Genomic DNA, 18,805 nt, shown 5'->3' with positions numbered 1-18,805 from the left:
ATCGAAAATCGAATCTGGGATCTCATTCTATACATCATCGTTACTAGAATTCTATGCTTGCACCGCAACCTTCCTCGTATAATAATACGACTCTCTATTGATAAGAAAGAATAATAATTCACTAGGTAGATACTCTACTTAATTAGTCTATCAATGATAACTTATACACTACCACGACCCGATTAGTGGTACTCAATCTCAACACCCATTCCAATACAACTCTCACAGTTGTATTCAGCTCAATACTCGCAGAATCATAGCTGCCTTACTATGGTCCACCACTGACCTACTGTAGTCATTCATTTTCCATGAAGTCTTAATATCTAACCATACGGAGTCCATACATGTCGTATCGAATTCTTCTAAGGAGGTAACATAATCACCATTCATGATTCATGAAGAACACTCCTGATCCTGACATACATACATGACATGAAGCAAATAAAATTGCAGAAGAGTTTCGCTCAAAGCAACGATAGCAGGTTAATACCATTTGTAATCATATGCCTTCAATAGAAGACTTAACTCAAAGGTTTGTTTAGTCCTTTTTGAAACATGGTCCTGGCTTATCTCAAGATAGGACCTTCTAAGATAGATAGCTCGTTCATGGCGATTACACGAATTAAACCTTTACCAACTACTATTACGGTCGGGTATTGCACAGTCATCAGAAGGAATGTCAATCTTCCAAACCATAATACAACCTTCACAGCTTTAACCATCATCACTGTATTCTTTTGGCACAGGCGCCTATAATTATCCTCTTACCTTTAAAGTGTCGGCCACCTCTTTGGCCTTTCCTGATAGTACAATTTCCTTACAGTCAATGTCATTTTAACCACCTCCAAATAAATTTTCTACCTTATTTCAATCACTGCTTTTGTGAAGATGTATTCCTTAAAATCTGATGAGTAAAAAAAAATATCACCATTTTTCCATAAGTTATTGCCTCAGTCTTTAGAGGTTAATCACTGTCACGACTGACTCTCAATCATACTTAGAACATCTTTTATCTTAAGTCCTAATTGCCCTGAATAATTTCGACCTTTACTGGTTCGATCCATACTTTCTCGTGGTTTAACACGTGCCCCACTTGGCATCATTATAATTATGTCATATTTCCTTTATCAACATTTTTATTCTTGAAAATTTTGAATATTACCTTTCTCCTTGTAAAACCTCTAGGGTTATCCTTCAATCGTTCCTCCTGTATTCCCTAGATACAGGGCATATCACAATACCATTTACTAATACTAGAACCATTGTCTATATTCTTCTGAAAAATTTCTCCACTGATTCTTAAAGGTTGTTGTTACCTTAACCCTTTCCCAATCATACTGTCAAAACTCATACTGTCCCTATTAAGGGTGACATGCCAACCTTTATGCAGTCCCCTAGGATTTATTTTAAGTTACCAATGTTCTATCCTTAATTCCACCTTTAAAAGGTACCTGCATCCTTCTATGGATAAACCAAGTCATATATCCCTGATAAGGGTGTCCTATTCAATCATTCCCACCTCGATAGTATATGCCGAATTTCACAATAACATCTGCATTCAAAATGAGGTCAATCAATATGGCCTCCAAAAGATAACAACGGTTATCCGCTTTTCTTGCCTAATTTGGTAACGATAACAAGGATGTTCTGGAAGATATTGGTCGTGTTCAACGTGAACTTCTTCTTAATAATTCCTTATTTACTTTTGTTGTTTATCTCAACAGTCATCTCAATGTTGGGATATCTTTCATACCTGGCGTCTCCCTTTCTGGGTATCAAGCCACCGGTCTTACACTTCACATTATTGAAGGTCACTTCCTTCATCCAATTTTCCTACTTTCTTACTTTCATGTCTCCTTAGTCTATCCGCGTCTTATTATTTATCCTTCTAACTATTTAAAGGTTTCCTTGAATCCCCCCAACTTACAGGGGATAAAATATGTGTATCTCTTATTCCTTCAATCATCAACTTTAACTCATGGTGAATCACCCTCATCCTGACGATTACATACTTTTCTATTTCTATTGCTACGAGTCTTTAGGGTTTCCTCATACCCGACTCCCTTATCATTCCTCATACTCTATTGCCTTTATATTCCCTTCCACTTCAGTTTCTTTTTATTTTCCTTTCTCTTATCATTATTTCATGAACCAACACAACATAAGCATTGATTTCAAACATCCCGTCATTCTGGATTCGTGTCCTCAGAACGAATCTTGACAACTTTTACATCTTAGATTCATAATTCATCATACTCGTCTGCCTTTGTTCTGGCTCTAAAGCTTTTACACTATCTCCTTATCTTTGGGAATTACTTTCCCGAAAACAATTGACTGAACTTAAATCAGTTTATTCTAACCTCTGGCTCCGTGCCTTTCTTGGTCTTTCACCAGCGGGTGGTCTCTCTCTTAGGAGGGTAAGTGACAAAAACAGTCTTTTGTGGTTCATCAATCATTTTGAATCTTAAATGATTCCTATATTTCCTTTAGCCAGGCTCTTACCTCGGCTGGGTCAGCCTGTTCCTTGGAACTCTGAGAGCTTAGCGATTTAAAGGTCATGAAAGAATTTCACACCACATTGTTTCCTCAAGGTGGTGGTTGGGAATAAAATATAAGTTCTGTCTAGACAGGTTCATGAATTTCCGTATAGGAGTACCGTCTCGGGTCTCCTTATCTCGCTCGACTTTTGCTTTCTTAGTCTAAATATTTCTTCCTACTCCCCATAATTGGAGTCATCTTTTAATTTAAAATCTTCATTTTCCACTTTATTATATTCCGGGTTCTTTCTTTCTTGATGGCAACCTCCCTGACTATCAAATTCTGGGTTTGCCCTAAATCCTATTCCTCAAACTATGGCTCTCATCTACGTTCTCATCCTTAAGCTCTTGAACTTTCGGAACCCAAATTCTATAGGAATACCTCATTATTCCCTTATCATCTTTCTCGGTATTAATCTTTTATCTAATTGTTGGCTTTCTGCCTCCATTCATCACCTTTTTCTGGCACAATATGCTCTTTTCCAATAATTCGGTCTCTATTGCAATCTTAAACAGCTTTTCGGTACCGGCTCCGGTTACCTTCACTACTATTTCCATTTTCTCAAAATCTCTTATCAATTCTCCCAAAGACATTATCATCTTGAGTCTCTCCTTTTTACTAAGGGCATCAGCCACCACATTAGCTTTCCCCGAATGATACAGAATCTCCCAATCATAATTCTTGATTAGCTCTAACCGCCTCCTCCGGCGTATGTTGAGCTCTCTCTACGGGAAAATGTACTAGAGTAATTATGGTTTGTGAATCTCATACTTCTCTCCATACAAGTAGTGCCTCAAACCTTTAGGGCAAAACTATTGCCACGAGCCTAAGCTCATGGGCGGGGATATCGAATTTCATATTACCTTAATTGTCTTGACATGTACGTGATTACCTTACCGTGCTGCATAAGCACGCACCCTAAGCCCTTGTGCGAAGCGTCACTACACTTCACAAAATCTCCTTTTCCATCCGGCAACGCCAGCATAGGGGCCATCACCAACCTCTGCTTCAGTTCTTGAAAGCTGTTCTCGCATTTCTCTGTCCATTTGAACTTCTCAGTCTTACGAGTAAGCCGCGTTAAAGGGGCTACTATCTTTACAAACTTGAACGAACCTCCGGTAGTGACCGGCCAATCCTACCTCTGGTAGTCGACCTAACCATGGTCATCAATTCATCAGTGGTCCTTTATCCAATCTTGTCAGGATCCTCCATGGGATCCTCCTCAACAACTATCCCTTCTAGGACAACATCCTCAACCGCTACATCCTCAATATCAACATCATCCGGTCCTGCATTAGGACACTCTATCGGATCCACAATCCGATCTCCAATTAGTAATAAAACATCATCGCGCTGTTGCTCCTCAACCTCAGGGTTCGGAGTCCCGCTACCATATACGATAATGAACTACGCTCCTATCACGATATTTATAAGGGTTCCCATAAGGGTTTTAACTGTCAGTACTACGTTAGGTAGCCCGACTATGAACTTGACAAGAGTTCTTATTATCTTTGTGAACTTATTATCTTAACGTCACATCATCTCTGAGGTTTATAACGCTTAGCTCTGATACCAATTCTGTAACACCCCCAGATCCGGGGTTGGGGATCCGGGTCGTCACGGTCTTTCTTTCCACAATATCACTTCACTTAATTAATAATAATACCCTTATGTTGTGACCCCACACTAACACACACCACAACCCGTTATAGTCTCAGAGATGAAATTGAAATAAGTACAAGTCTTTGAATCCACCATTTAATAGTTATTACAACCCAAAATGATTACTTGATAAATTTACAGTTAATTGCCATTATCTGCCACAAGTTATAATTATACATAATTTGATTCTCAAAAGTAGATGGTCTGAACTACATTAGATCTACCTCTGCAGCTATAGCAGCTACAACATCATTGGGAAGACGCGGGACGCTTCCCACGCGCTTGTGCTGGGTCTGCTGGAGTCTGGCCATCTCTCCTAACTGTTGTTGTGTGATGAAGAAATAAAGCAAGAGTGAGCCTTACAGCTCACAAGATAATACATAGTGATAACAATAATATAAGTATCTAAATGGATACTTACTAGAATCTTTATCATGCGTAAGATAATTACTTACTAGATATAAGTAAAATCAAGGAATGAAGTTACCAATACTTCACTACACTTATATCATTTATAAAGCTACTTGAACTACCACCGTTCAAAGTATTATAAGCTTTAAAAAAAAACAAACATACTATAGATGAGACCACAAGTTAAGACTTGAATAGATTCAATCTTTGAAATATTATTGAATGAAATAAAGTTACGAGATACTTTATTTAGTCCCGATATATATATATATCCACATATATATCTCTTAAACATTTCCTGGAACCTCTGTTATGTAAAGTATGAACAGAGTTTGAAACATCCAATGAATTTTGGAAAGGAAAAGAATTTTGACATAAACCAGATATCTTGCTGATCAGGCAAAGATACCAATAAGTAACCTTTTCTACTGTAGATGGATGAATTCCTCACCGGTCATCACCCTGGCCGCATTAGGACCTCGCGCTAGACCGTTACCCGGCCACTCACGCGTTGATGGACTGCCACCCAGCCACTTACACATTCATAGACCGTACCCCGGCCTGTCACTTATGCCGACTCAATCAGATGGACTTACTTCCCGAACATTGGGCAAGTAATCAAATTGTTTTCTCAAAACAGCAACCATGTTGCGAATATAAAATACACCACAGAGCCGGATCCCCAAGATTTTGAGCGAATATTCAAGTCTCCTTCGAAAGGAAGATCTTAAATCGGAAAACGAGTTTTGGGATCCGCTCTAACTTTTAAAATCATTTTGAAGACTCGAAAACATTTTTAAGAATGTTTGGAGTAAAGCTGATTTAATGAAATAAATCAGTCCCGATATATTAGAAAATATCTGAATATTATTATTTAAATAATATTCCCATAAAGAATAATCTTTATAAAAATAATTGAAGTAGAAGTTTTAAAACTTATACTTGAAACGAGTATTAAATAACCAAAGATACACTTATATGAAAGTATTATCTTTATTTGAATAATCGAAAATAAGTTTGATTATCGAAAAATTATTCTTTAATAAAATAAAGAATATTATTTAGTAAATAATCGGAGTCATAAGTCCTCGAATGAATATTCAAAATAATATTCATTAAATAGAATAAACAGAGTCATAAGTTCTCGAATGAATATTCAAAGTAATATTCATTAAATAGAATTAACAGAGTCATAAGTCCTCGAATGAATACTATAATTAATATTCATGAAATAAAGGAGTCATACATCCTCAAATGAATATCCAATTAATAATCATTAATAATATAAATTGAGTCATAAGCCCTCGAATGAATATTCAAATAATATTCAATAATAAAATAAAGTTAAAGTTATCGAATAAACCTTATTCGATTAATATATAACCATATATATATAAGAATATATATATTATCCTCGGGAACATCGACTCCCGGTTTAGAAATATGTTTTCACCTTTGGGTCCCTATACTAAGGGTATATGCAAATTACCGCTATCCTCTAGCATAGGTATTATCAACTGAATCAACAGATATATATATGGAAAGAATACGAAACAGGCATGCATAAATATATACCATAGTAACATGCTTCAATATATTGCAACATTTGCTAATTAACCAACATGCATCTATCGCAAGATAATGCATATACATATATACATCACAACAACAGTTATAACGGGTAGAAAACTTGCCTGAGCGACTGGGGGTTACGAATGGCTCGGGACGAGTCTGGTAACCTATAAACAACAAGTAAGTTGGAATTAAACCAAAGTCACTTGTAAATCTATACATTAACCAACTTAGACTCTAACGCTCGCTTTGCGCTTACTGATTCTCTTAAGTCACCCGGGTACCCTCGGCTCCACCATTTTTAATAATTTAACCTTTACGAGTTTTAAGGCGATTCCTTCGCGAGTGTCTTACCAACTGCCTAACACACTTACCTTAAATGTTTCATGCATTAATTAACCCTTTTTGGTCTTTAACCTATGTTTCAAAGTAAGGCGAGGGGAAAAGTTTCGTTCGCGAAACGCCGTTACTTGAAACGGTCGTTTCTCCTAAACCGTGCATCGGAATCGAACGAACTACATATCAAAACGAAGCTCGTAACATGAGCTATCTAGACATAGCAATGGTCATAATCTAGCAGGGGGTTCTCGGGTCCTAATGTTATGCACAAAAACAGTCTAAAGAAAATCGGACGTTACAACGGCTATGTTTACGCGATTTCCAATATTTTAAACCATTCAAAACCATTCCAAATCAACCTCAAATCCAACATACAACCAACATCCATCCTTATCACATCATAACAACCCCAACCAATTCAATTTAATCATTCATACTTATGCCTAAGATTAACTTTAATCATACTTAAGTTCTTTTAATCAAAACCACAACATTTACAATTCCATTTCACTACCATTTCAAATCCCAAACTCTAATCACAACAACAAGCTACAATATCATCCTACTAATCAAAATCATCTTATAATATATAGGAATCTAGGGTTTGGAGATGGTATACCTTCCTTGAAGTGGTGGGAGGAGCTAGGAAGCCTTAAGAAGCTTTGAGAAGTCTTAGGAAAGCTTGGATCTTCAAGGAAAACAAGAAAAACTTCAAGTTAAAAACTTGAAAACACTATTCATAGTCTTCTTCTTTGATTAAATGAAGAAGATTGAGAATGAATTAATGGCTTAAACTCATGATATAGCCCTAACTAAGCATGAAGATGATTAGGGAATTTACTCACCAATTTAGGAAGCTTGGATCTTGAATTTTTGAAATTTTCTTGCCTTATGAATAGTGAAAAGCCGAGAGCAAAGATGAACAAGGCCTTGGTTTCTTTTTGATTTTGATCAAGAATGAATTTGCTTGGCTTGGTTGATTTGTTTTTGTGTTTGATTTAGTCAATTACCTTCTTGCCCTTGAATTTGTGTGGTTACAAAGCCACCACACCTCCTTCCTTCCCATTTCATGCTTGAGTCATCCTCATGATGTCATCCTCCCCTCCTTGTCCTCTTTCTATTGGTTGGATGACATCATTCCCACTAATCCCTTTGATTAACTTCCTAATCGTTTGCCTAATGACCGCTGATCTGTTATACGGTTCGCTTAACTTTCGTTCTCGTTTATCGTTTGAAGGATCATACCCGGGATCTTATTACTTAGGTTCCCTTAACCTTTCTCAATACATTATATTCCTTTTTATGATCCTCTATTATAATCCTTTAATTTAAATCCTTTTTATCCTGTTACCTTATACTCAATTCTCTCCGTATCTAGTGGATTTCCGGGAAAAATCAAAGTGTTCGGAAATTGGATTCTGACGATCTTTACATACACTTATATACCACATAGAGTACTAATAATATCCCAGAAGATCAATAACAGAACCCCTACATAGTGTGGCATGAAAAGTTTTCTCATTCAGCAAAAACACTATTCATAAGGGTTTCAAAATTTTTCCAAAAATTGGGGTTATTACAGAAACTCTTCAGCAATTTTATCTGCTTCATGTCATATGTACGTCAAGTTCAGGAGTGTTCTTCATGGATCACAAATGGTGATTATGTTACCTCCTTAGAAGAGTTTGATACGGCAAGTATGGACTCCGTATGACTAGCTATCGAGATTTCGAGGAAAACGAATGACTACAGTAGGTCAGTGGTGGACCATAGTAATGCTACAATGAGTCTATGAATAATGAGACAATGACAACTATGAGAGTGGTATTGTAATAAATGTTGAGATTGAGTACCACTAATCGGGTCATGGTGATGTATAAGTAATCATCATTAGACTAGCTAAGCCGATCATTTACCTATGATATATTTATTCCTTCTTATCGATATAGATTAGTATTACTATACGAAGAAGGTTGCGGTATAGCAATGGATTCTAGTAATGATGATGTCTAGAATGAAATCCCTTATTTGATTTTCAATGTCGAGGGAGTTTCAGATATGACTGTTTATAAGCTCGAGCAAGAGCATGGGTCCATGGAATGATGGACGGAATACCAAAAATATTTAGGGATGTGAAATGCGATGCTATAATACTTGATATTAATATATATACATATATGTTTTGTTCTCCTATGACAAACCTCTATAGTTCAGAGGTAGATTCCAAGCCAGATATTTTGTGGCGGTATTTTTTTTTACATATATACAATTCTCTTCAATTCGTTCTTTTCTCTTCTTTTCATTTCATGTAAGCTGAGAAGAACAACCTTTCCAGAAGGGGAGGTATTGCCAAATGACTATCTATCTGTGTGATAGAAGCCTAGTAGGATACCACATGTTGTTTAATTGCATGTAAAGTACTAAAGGCTGGCCACCTTCTGTACTAACCATGCGATGTAACAAGTGTTCATGATCATAGTGATCTCTCAATAAATTCTTTTACTTCTATACGATGGATCAAGCTTTCGAAGATAGAAGCAGCTAGAAAGGAGTAGTATCAGTGCGGTGGTATTCTGAATCTAACGCATTCGTGATGCTAAGGTTGACGCGGTTATTATATAGAATGCTAACGAGCAAAAGTATAGCCAGAATAGTATTATGTACGGAAGATAGTAACGCTTATGAACTAGAAAAGAATGAGTATCGAGAAGCGAAAGCTATAGTACTAGAAGCTATAATGAGAGTCTGTTCAATAGACTTGAAATAATTTGGAATGATCATTTATCACGGATTGAGTTTTCTTACGTCAATAGATCATATGTCATTATCGAGATGTCGCCTTATGAGATCCTTGAGGGAAGACAATTTCGATCTCCCTTATGTTAGGATGAAGTTGTAGAGCGCAAGATGCTCGGACCAGCAGTAGTCCAAAGGACCAGGGATATAATAGATCTAATCAGAGGACGGCTGGTAGTAGCCCAAGATGGTAATAAAAGGTATGCTGATTTGACCCGAAAGGACAAAGAGTATTATGAAATAGGGGACCTAGTAATGTTAAAGGTATCCCTTGGAAAGGATTGATGAGGTTCGGAAAGAAAGGAAAGCTAAGTCTACAATTTGTTGATCCTTGTAGATATTAAGACATATTGGGAAGTTAGCATATGAGCTAGCCATACCCCCGAACATGTAGCAAGTTCAAAACGTATTCCACGTATCAATGTTAAGGAAGTGTAATCTGGATGCTAGATAATAGGGGCATATGAGCGCATAGACATGCAGCCAGATGTAACATATATGGAGCAACCAGGAAGGGTTATAGATTGAAAAGGAACAAGTGCTTAAGAGAAGGGTTATCAAACTAGTCAGAGTTTGATGGTAGAATCACAATGGGGGAAAATTTACTTGAGAGTTAGAAAGTGCAATGCTAAGAGAGTATCCCAATTCATTTTCTATCTGATTCCGGGACGGAATCCTTTTAAGGAGGGGAGACTGTAATAACCCCAATTTTTGGAATTTTTGAAACACTGATGAATAGTAACTTTTGCTGATGATGCTGATTAAGGAAAATTATCATACCACGCTATATAGGAGTACTGTTATGGAAATTCTAAGATCATATTAGTATTCCATAAAGTAAATGAGTGTATGTAAAGGTTGTTATAATTCGAATCCGGACACTTTGATTTTTCCCGAAAATCCACCAGATACCGAAAGAATTGAGTATAAGGTAACATGATTAAAAGGATTTAAATTCAAGGATTATAAGGGAGGATCATAAAAAGAATATAAAATATTAAGAAAGGTTTAAGGGAACCCAAGTAATAAGATCCCGGATATGATCCCTCAAACAACAAACGAGAACGAGAGTTAAGAGAACCGTAAAATAAATAAACGACCAAGGGACAAGCTCATGCAAGTAGGATGGGAAGAAAGCTTCCAAGAGAAGCTAAAACATGTGGTTAAAGATTAAGACACCCTTACACCACAAGAAGTGGACATGTGGCATATTGATGATGCAAGCAATGATGTAATCAAAAAGCAAAAGCAAGACATTTTGCAAAATTGATTTACAACCAAGTAAGTTCATTTCACTTTCCAAAAAAATCAACCAAGCACCATTCATCTTCTCTCCCCCATTCCAAGCTTCAAAGCTCTCGGCCAAAATAAACCCAGCAACTTCAAACTGCCATATCGCCTTCAATACACACTCAAATGTTCTGTTCTATAGCTCGTTGGAAAGGTATTGAGATGACCTACAACTCTTGTTCACAAGTATCGTCAAAATAAGCGAGGTAAGATCCTCATTTTTACAGTTCTTTCAATCGGACTTTTTGAAACTTCAAAGTCTAACTTTGTGTTCTTGATTTCTTTGGAAAGATCAAGCTTGTAGGAGGCTCCCTAAGGCTTCCAAGCAACTTAACACCTCCCAAGGAAGGTATAAACTTCAAATCCTAGCTTTTACTTTGATTATTAGTGAGTTTGATGGTTGGTTTTCTAAATGAGAAGCATGATCTTTGATTATTAGTAGTTTGATTTGAATTTGGAGTGATTTGGTGAATGAATCTTGTTATAGTTAATAGAACTTGATTGTGGTTGGTTGAGATGAAGAATCTGGAGAATAAGGACTGGTATATTATTATTTAGTTGAGGTTTTGATGTGTTAATAATGGTGGGTTGTTTGGTGAGGTTTTGGTGTAGTGAAAAACTTGGAAAACTCGTAAACATAGCCGTCGTAATGCCCATTTTCCTTAGACTGTTGTACATGAATCTCGGACCAGATAACTCACTGACCAATCTGTAACATTGCCATTATTAGCTAGAGTGTGTCATAAGTTTCGTTTTGATATGTAGTCGCTTGGTTCCGATGTATGGTTTAGGAGAAATGACCGTTTTAAGTAACGGCGTTTCGCGAACGAACCTTTACCCCTCGCTTTACTTTGAGACCTTGTTTAAGGCCTTTAAAAGACTAATTGGATTACGAAACAATTATTTAAGGTGGGTTAGGCAGTTGGTAGAGTATTCGCGAAAGAGTCGCCTTAAAATTCGTAACGGTTAAATTATTAAAATTGGTGGAGCCGAGGGTACGCAAGCGAGTAACGCAAATCGTTAAGCGTATAAGTGACCGTTAGGGTATGAGTGAGTTTTGACTAGTTTCTTAATTGACCGTGGTCTAATTCTGGCTTATATTGTTGTTCATAGGTTACCGGACCCACTCTAAGCTTAAGACTACCCCGGAACACTCAGGCAAGTTTTCTACTCGTTATACTGTTGTTGTGATGTAAATATATTGATGCATTATCTTGAGATAAGTGCATGGTTGTTATTAGCAAATCTTGCGATATAATGGAGCGTGTTGATATGGTATATATATGCATGTTGTGAAATTTTGATATTTTATTATGAATTCAAATGCTTATAACCTGCATAATACCTATGCTAGAGATAAGCAGTAGTTGCGTATACACTTAGTATAGGGGACCCAGAGTTGAACATTTTTCTAAACCGGGAGGCGATGTTCCCGAGTATATTATATATATATAAATAGTTTTCAACACTATTAATCGAATAATGTTTATTCGATAGTTTTATATTATAAGTGAATATTATTTTTTTTGAATATTCATTTAAGATTCCTATTATGATCAAAGACTAGTTTAATTATTTGAATAGAGTTTCTACTTATAAAACTTATTTTATTTCTATTAATAAATGAATATTAGTCTGAATATTCATTCGAGGACTTATGACTCCGCTTAATTTATTTAATGAATATTAGTTTGAATATTCATTCGAGGACTTATGACTCCGCTTATTTTATTTAATGAATATTAGTTTGAATATTCATTCGAGGACTTATGACTCCGCTTATTTTATTAAATAATATTCTTTATTTTCTTAAGAATAATGTATCAAAATTCGCCAAGTATTCAGAAATGATTGATACTATCAAATCATTCTTACTTTAAATATTTCCAGAGATTATTTTCAAACTATATCAAAACTATTTTTGGAAAGTTAGAGCGGATCCCAAAACTCGTTTTCAAATTTAAGAACTTCCTTTCAAAGGGGGTTTAAATACTCGCTCAAAAATCTGAGGGATCCGGCTCCGTGATGTATTTTTATATTCGCAACAAGGTTTCTGTTTTGATAAAAGAGTTTTTGATTACTTACCCAACACTCTGGAAGTAAAATTCTTGGAATAAGTTAATCCATTAACAGGCATCGCCTGGGAAATATCGGTGAGTTTTCCTTTCCAACTAGATACGACTTCTTGGTGGAGCCATATCAACAAGTTTCTACTTGGGGAAAGGGGGGACGAGCTTTAAGTTTCAGAGTCATGGATTTCATCTGAACTAGGAGTGGCGTAAGTGGTCGAGTGGCGCCGGCCCAGTTGTATTATATTGGCCCAAATGGCGGGGAAGTTCCGGTAAGACGGTCCATTCCTTAGGAGTCCAGCGTTCGGTCGACAAGTAAATCTTACTGTTCTCCTCTACATGTAGAAAATTGTGGGGTTGCACTATTGCGACTGATCATCGTGAGTGGTCTTCCTGGCGCGGCAAACTCCCGTAATGAGTTCATCATCCAGTTGGATATTTCTGCAACACTACCCAGAGCACTTCGAAAGAAAGGCTATCGCTGGGCGATTGTTGAGTGTTGGCAGGTTCGAGTTTTCAAAATGATGTTTTCATCAAATGAAGTATCTCGTAACTTCATTTCATTTTGATGATATTTCAAAGATTGATTCTATATAAGTTTTGACTTGTAGCTTCATCTATGGGATGAACTATTTATACTTTGAATGGTGGTAGTTCAAGTAGTATTCCGAAAAAGATATAAGTATATTGGAGTATCTTGTATCTCCATCTTTTCAACTTATATCTGGTTAATGAATATCTTATGCAAGACAAAGATTTTCAGATAAACGTTGAGACAAGGTTAGATATATGAGATCACCTTGCAACGATATTTTTATACAGTTATAAACTGGAACTCTGTGTATATTATGCATGGAAGAAGACTTCCAAGATTTTCAAAAGTATATATACATATATACTGAATATTTTGCGACTTGGTCGCGTTAAGATATCAAACTTGGTTCATATCTGCTTGACCAAGACTTTTGTGAGTACTATGAGAAGGCTCATATATTGTTAATTACAATACATGTTATTTTGGTGGGCTTGTTGCTCACCCTTGCTTTCTTCTTTCATCACACAACAACAGATAGACAAGATGAACAGGACCAAGCTCCCAATTCGCGAGCGGATAGGAAACGTTTCGCAGTATCATGTAGGCGTTGATGCCGCTGTAGATGAGGTAGTAACTACCAATAGGCTAGGTTTTCAACTGTTGATGTACCAGACTTATATATATTTATGAATTGTAATAATGGCAAGAGATATGTAAATTTATTCGGAAACCCTTTTAAGGTGTAATGGTTTATAATTGTGGAATAAAATGACTTGTAGTATTTTTGGTATTCATCTCTAAGACTATAACTTGTGGTGTGTGTGTGTGTATATTGTGGGGTCACAGTACGTAGTAGTTGGTTGTTTATTAAGATTAAGTGTTATTAAGGGAAATGGAACTCATGACAACCCGTATCCCCGACCCCGAATTTGGGGGTGTTACATGAAACTACTGTAGAATCTGTGGTGATTGATTTGAGATTGTGCACAGATTCCTTAGTAGCTTCATCAATAAATGGCAATTGATCCAAAAAATCATCAGTAAGATGATGCTCACTTGCTTTATATTTGGCTCCTCCATGAGTTTCAAAGATGGAGAATCATGAATTGATATGTTTATCATGTCCACATCCAGTGCGTTTGTGAGAGAATTGTGTATGTGAGGTATTTCAGTTGTGAGAGATTTTGGTTGTGACTGCACATTTATTTGAGCCACATCAACCTGAATTTATGATGGTGCAATAACTAAATCTTTGACTGCAGTTGGCATTGTGTGTGTGCCATGTGACTCCCCCACTAGTTTAGATTTATTCTTTCTGATATAAGTTTGAGGTTGGTATGAGTCCCTTCCCTTTTTGTCCTGTGCTCTTGGTTGAGAGCTTATTTCAATAGTTTCATCCTTTTGGGAGGATGCACCTAGCAATGAGCTAATTTTCTTATTAAGCACTACAGACTGTTGGGAGACTGTAGGCTTTGGATTTCTTTGATGTTCACCTTGTCCCTCACCTTCCTTACCACCCTTCACACTCCCCTCTTGTTCTTTGGTAGTATTTAAAAATAGTTTCGTTTTAGAGGAACTAGAGTGGGTTTTTTTTACTTGGATTTTGAAATTTTGGATTTTATGGATTGGGTAGGCATCTGTTTGGTCACTGTCATAGATGCCAATTCCACAGTAGTTTGCAAAGAAACTTGAGGTTGGGAAAGAGTAGAGACAGAACAGTTACCTCACTTACCTGAGGTGCCTCCATGATTGGAAGATAATTGAAAGGCACGTCACTATGGAGATTGCTCCAGTTAAGATCAGCAAGTACCCTCTTTTCTTGGACCCAACAATCAAGCTTATTTGTTGGGTTCTCAATCAAGAGGTCCTTAGACACATGATTTGTTATCATCATTAAGAAACCTAACATAGTATATGTTCTTTGACCCTAGTTCTATCATGACAGAGTTACGGAAATTAAAGTACTTGTCATTCAAAAGCATGTAAAGCATATTAACCATAGAGTAAGTAACTACATCAAAATTGCTAATCTTACCATAAAATGCTTTTATAAAAGAGTCACAGAGAAAGCTCCATTATTTTCTAAGACCCATTATCCTAACCTCACCTAATTTGGAAGGATTGAGAGAATAGCCCATAGACACAAGCATGGTGCTTACATCTGTGTCTGTGTGTAGAACATTTATGTTGTTTTCAGGAAGTGAAAGCATGCTTTTATTTCATGACAATTAATGCAATAATCATTACCTTTCAGAGAGAAGGCAACGGTCTTATCTTTAGAGTTGTACACAACAGTAGTCCAAATCTCCTCCATAACTTCACAGTAGATAACTGGAGATTCAAGCATCGTATAACTTAGTTTGCAACTTCGATTGAAGTCCGTCATCTTGTGATAGTCCTCAGAAGCAGCAATGTTCTTGTCCACCAGTGTCACGAAGTTGTTCTTCTCATAAACAAATCCAGATTGAGACATAATTTTGACTAAAGGTGCCATTATTGTGATTGAAAGCAGTTACAGAGGAAGAGGTTTTTGTTTTGGAGACGAAGAGAGTAAAATTGCTTTGAGAAAGATAAAGGTAAAATGAAAAATGAAAGGGGGTTTTTATACTTTCTCATAAATAAACAAGTAAAAAATAAAAAGTACACTAAAGTACTCAAAGAAAATTGTCAAAAATAGCCGTTTAAAAATGAAATAAACTGTAGAAATTCTAGAGATTATCCATCGACATACACTTACATACTGTAAGTAAATTCGATGGATAAGTTAAAGAATTAACGACTATAATTAAAGCAATTCAACGGATATAGATCAAACAATTATCCGTCGAGATATAAAGTACCCAGAAAAATATTTGATTTTCAACAGATAATGACATTCAACGGATATTCACTTTCAACAGATAATGAACATCCGTCGAGATGTAAATTTTGACTTAGCCAAAATTTCATCTTTTTAGGAAAAATTAAATTTATTTTTGACTGCATTACGAATTGCTTAGACGTCAATAATTTAGGAATAATTAAACATACCTAACTCACTTACTAACCTATTGAAAGTTTACTCATCAAGTGACTTGGTAAATATGTCTGTAGGTTGTTGCTCACTTGAAACAAAATGAAGTTCCACAATACCATTCATGACATGTTCTCGAATGAAATGGTACTTAATGTGAAGGTGCTTTGTCCTTGAATGCTGCACAGGATTTTCAGTAATGGCAATGCAACTTGTGTAGTTACAGAAAATTGGAATCTTATCCAAATGTAGACCATAATCCAATAACTAATTTTTCATCCATAGAATATGTACACAACAACTACCAACATCAATGTATTCAGCCTCAGCTGTAGAAGTAGAAACTGAATTTTGTTTCTTACTAAACCAGGACACTAGTTTGTTTCCTAGAAATTGACAAGTTCATGTTGTATTTTTTTATCTATTTTAGAACCTGCATAATCTGCATCTGAATAACCAATTATATCAAAACCAAAATCTCTAGGATACCAAATGCCAAAGTTTTGGTGTTTCTTTGAGATATCTTAAAATTCTCTTAATAGCTACTAAATGAGATTCTCTGGGATCAGCTTGAAATCTAGCACAAAGACAAGTAGCAAACATTATATCTGGCCTACTGGCTGTTAAATATAAAAATGAGCCAACCATGCCTCTATAACTTAAGATGTCCACAGACTTTTCAGTTGTGTTTATTTCAAGTTTAGTGGCAGTGGCCATGGGAGTTTTTGCAGATGTACAATCCTTTAAGTCAAACTTCTTTAAAAGATCATGAATGTATTTGGTTTGACTAATGAATATTCCAACACTAACTTGCTTAACTTGAAGACCAAGAAAGTAAGTTAGTTCTCCCATCATGCTCATTTCATATTTAATTTGCATTAGTTTGGCAAACTTTTTGCAAAAAAATTCATCTATAGAGCCAAATATAATATAAATCTGAACAAGTATACTAGAGCCATTAAAATTTCTAAAGAAAAGAGTTTTGTCAACAGTACCTCTTGTGAAATGATTTTCTAAAAGGAACTTTGACAAAGTGTCATACCAGGATCTAGGTGCTTGCTTCAATCCATAAAGTGCTTTCAAAAGATAGTAGACATAATCTGGAAAGTTGGGTTCTTCAAAACCAGGAGGCTGAATGGCATAGACTTTCTCCTCCAAATCTCCATTCAGAAATGCACTTTTAACATCCATTTTATAGACCTTGAAATTGGCATGGGCTAGAAAGATTCTGATGGCTTCAAGTCTTGCAACAAGAGCAAAAGTATTATCAAAATCTATTCCTTCTTGTTGACAATAGCGCTAGCAACCGATCTAGCTTTTTCCTGACTACTATGCCATTTTCATCCATCTTGTTTCCGAATACCCATTTGGTGTCAATAAGATTCTTGCCTTTAGGTTTGGGTACAAGATTCCATATTTTATTCCTCTCAATTTGTTTAGCTCTTCCTGTATAGCTAAAACCCAATCAGGATTCCACAAAGCTTCTTCTACCTTCTTTAGCTCTTCCTGGGATAAAAAGTTGATGTATAGACATTCTTCTTGAGTTGTTTTCCTTGTTTGCACCCTTGAAGATGCATCACCAATGATTAGTTCAAATGGGTGAACTCTAGTCCATTTCCTTTGTTTGGTAGATTAGCTCTAGATGAAAAGGCCTCATTGTTTTCTTGATGAGTGACTGAGTTTTAATTAGAGGAAACTCCCCCTGAATTGAATGTTACTGAGTTGTCCTTGTCACATAGCTGGTTGACACTCAAAAGATTGTATTTGAGTCCATCCACTAGAACAACTTCTTCAATGATAACATTTTCTTTAGAAATTAGGCCATATCCCACAGTATACCATTTGCTGTCATCTCCAAAAGTAATACTTGGTCCCGCTCTCTCCTTGAAATCAGTGAGCAGGGTAGAATCTCCAGTCATATGCCTTGAGCAGCCACTATCCAAATACCAAAAATTCTTTCTGTTTCCCTGCACACATCGAAATCAAATCAAGTTGATTTTGGTATCCAAGTTTCCTTGGGTTCTGCCTTGTTAGCCTTCTTTTTAATTTTTTTAAACTTTTCCTCAATTTAATTAGGTGATGAAGATTCAACCTTGGTCGTTAAAGTAGGGCTTTAAAAACCATTCATAATTGCAAAATTATCATGCACAAGTTGGTTAACATGATATGGCATATTATGTGCAAACATGTTATTCCAGTATGGCATGCTAAATGGCATTTGAGGCATACTGAATGCAGCGTAGTAAGGATTTTGTGTAAATGGCATTTTAGCAAATTGTGGATTCAAATTTTGTGCGGGTATAACATTCATAGGCATTGTGGACATGTTGGGAAATGAGGGAGGTGCAGACATGGGTGCAGACATAGAAGATTTGCAATTAACAGACAAATGATTAAGACTGACACATTAAACACATATTTTTCTAGTTGCATATTTATCAGGTGTGTAGTTGTTATGTTTGTAAATTCCTACTTTCCCATTTATGTTATTTTTCCTTTTGGAGTCTACCTTGACCTCAATTTTATCCAATTTATCATTCAATTACTTCATTGGCAGATGCCCCATATTAACCTTTTTGT

Source organism: Apium graveolens, chromosome 3 (genome assembly GCF_009905375.1).
Source record: "Apium graveolens cultivar Ventura chromosome 3, ASM990537v1, whole genome shotgun sequence".
NCBI classification, from domain to species: Eukaryota; Viridiplantae; Streptophyta; class Magnoliopsida; order Apiales; family Apiaceae; genus Apium; species Apium graveolens.
The sequence above is the reverse complement of the archived record's forward strand: the minus strand, read 5'-3'. Positions refer to the sequence as shown.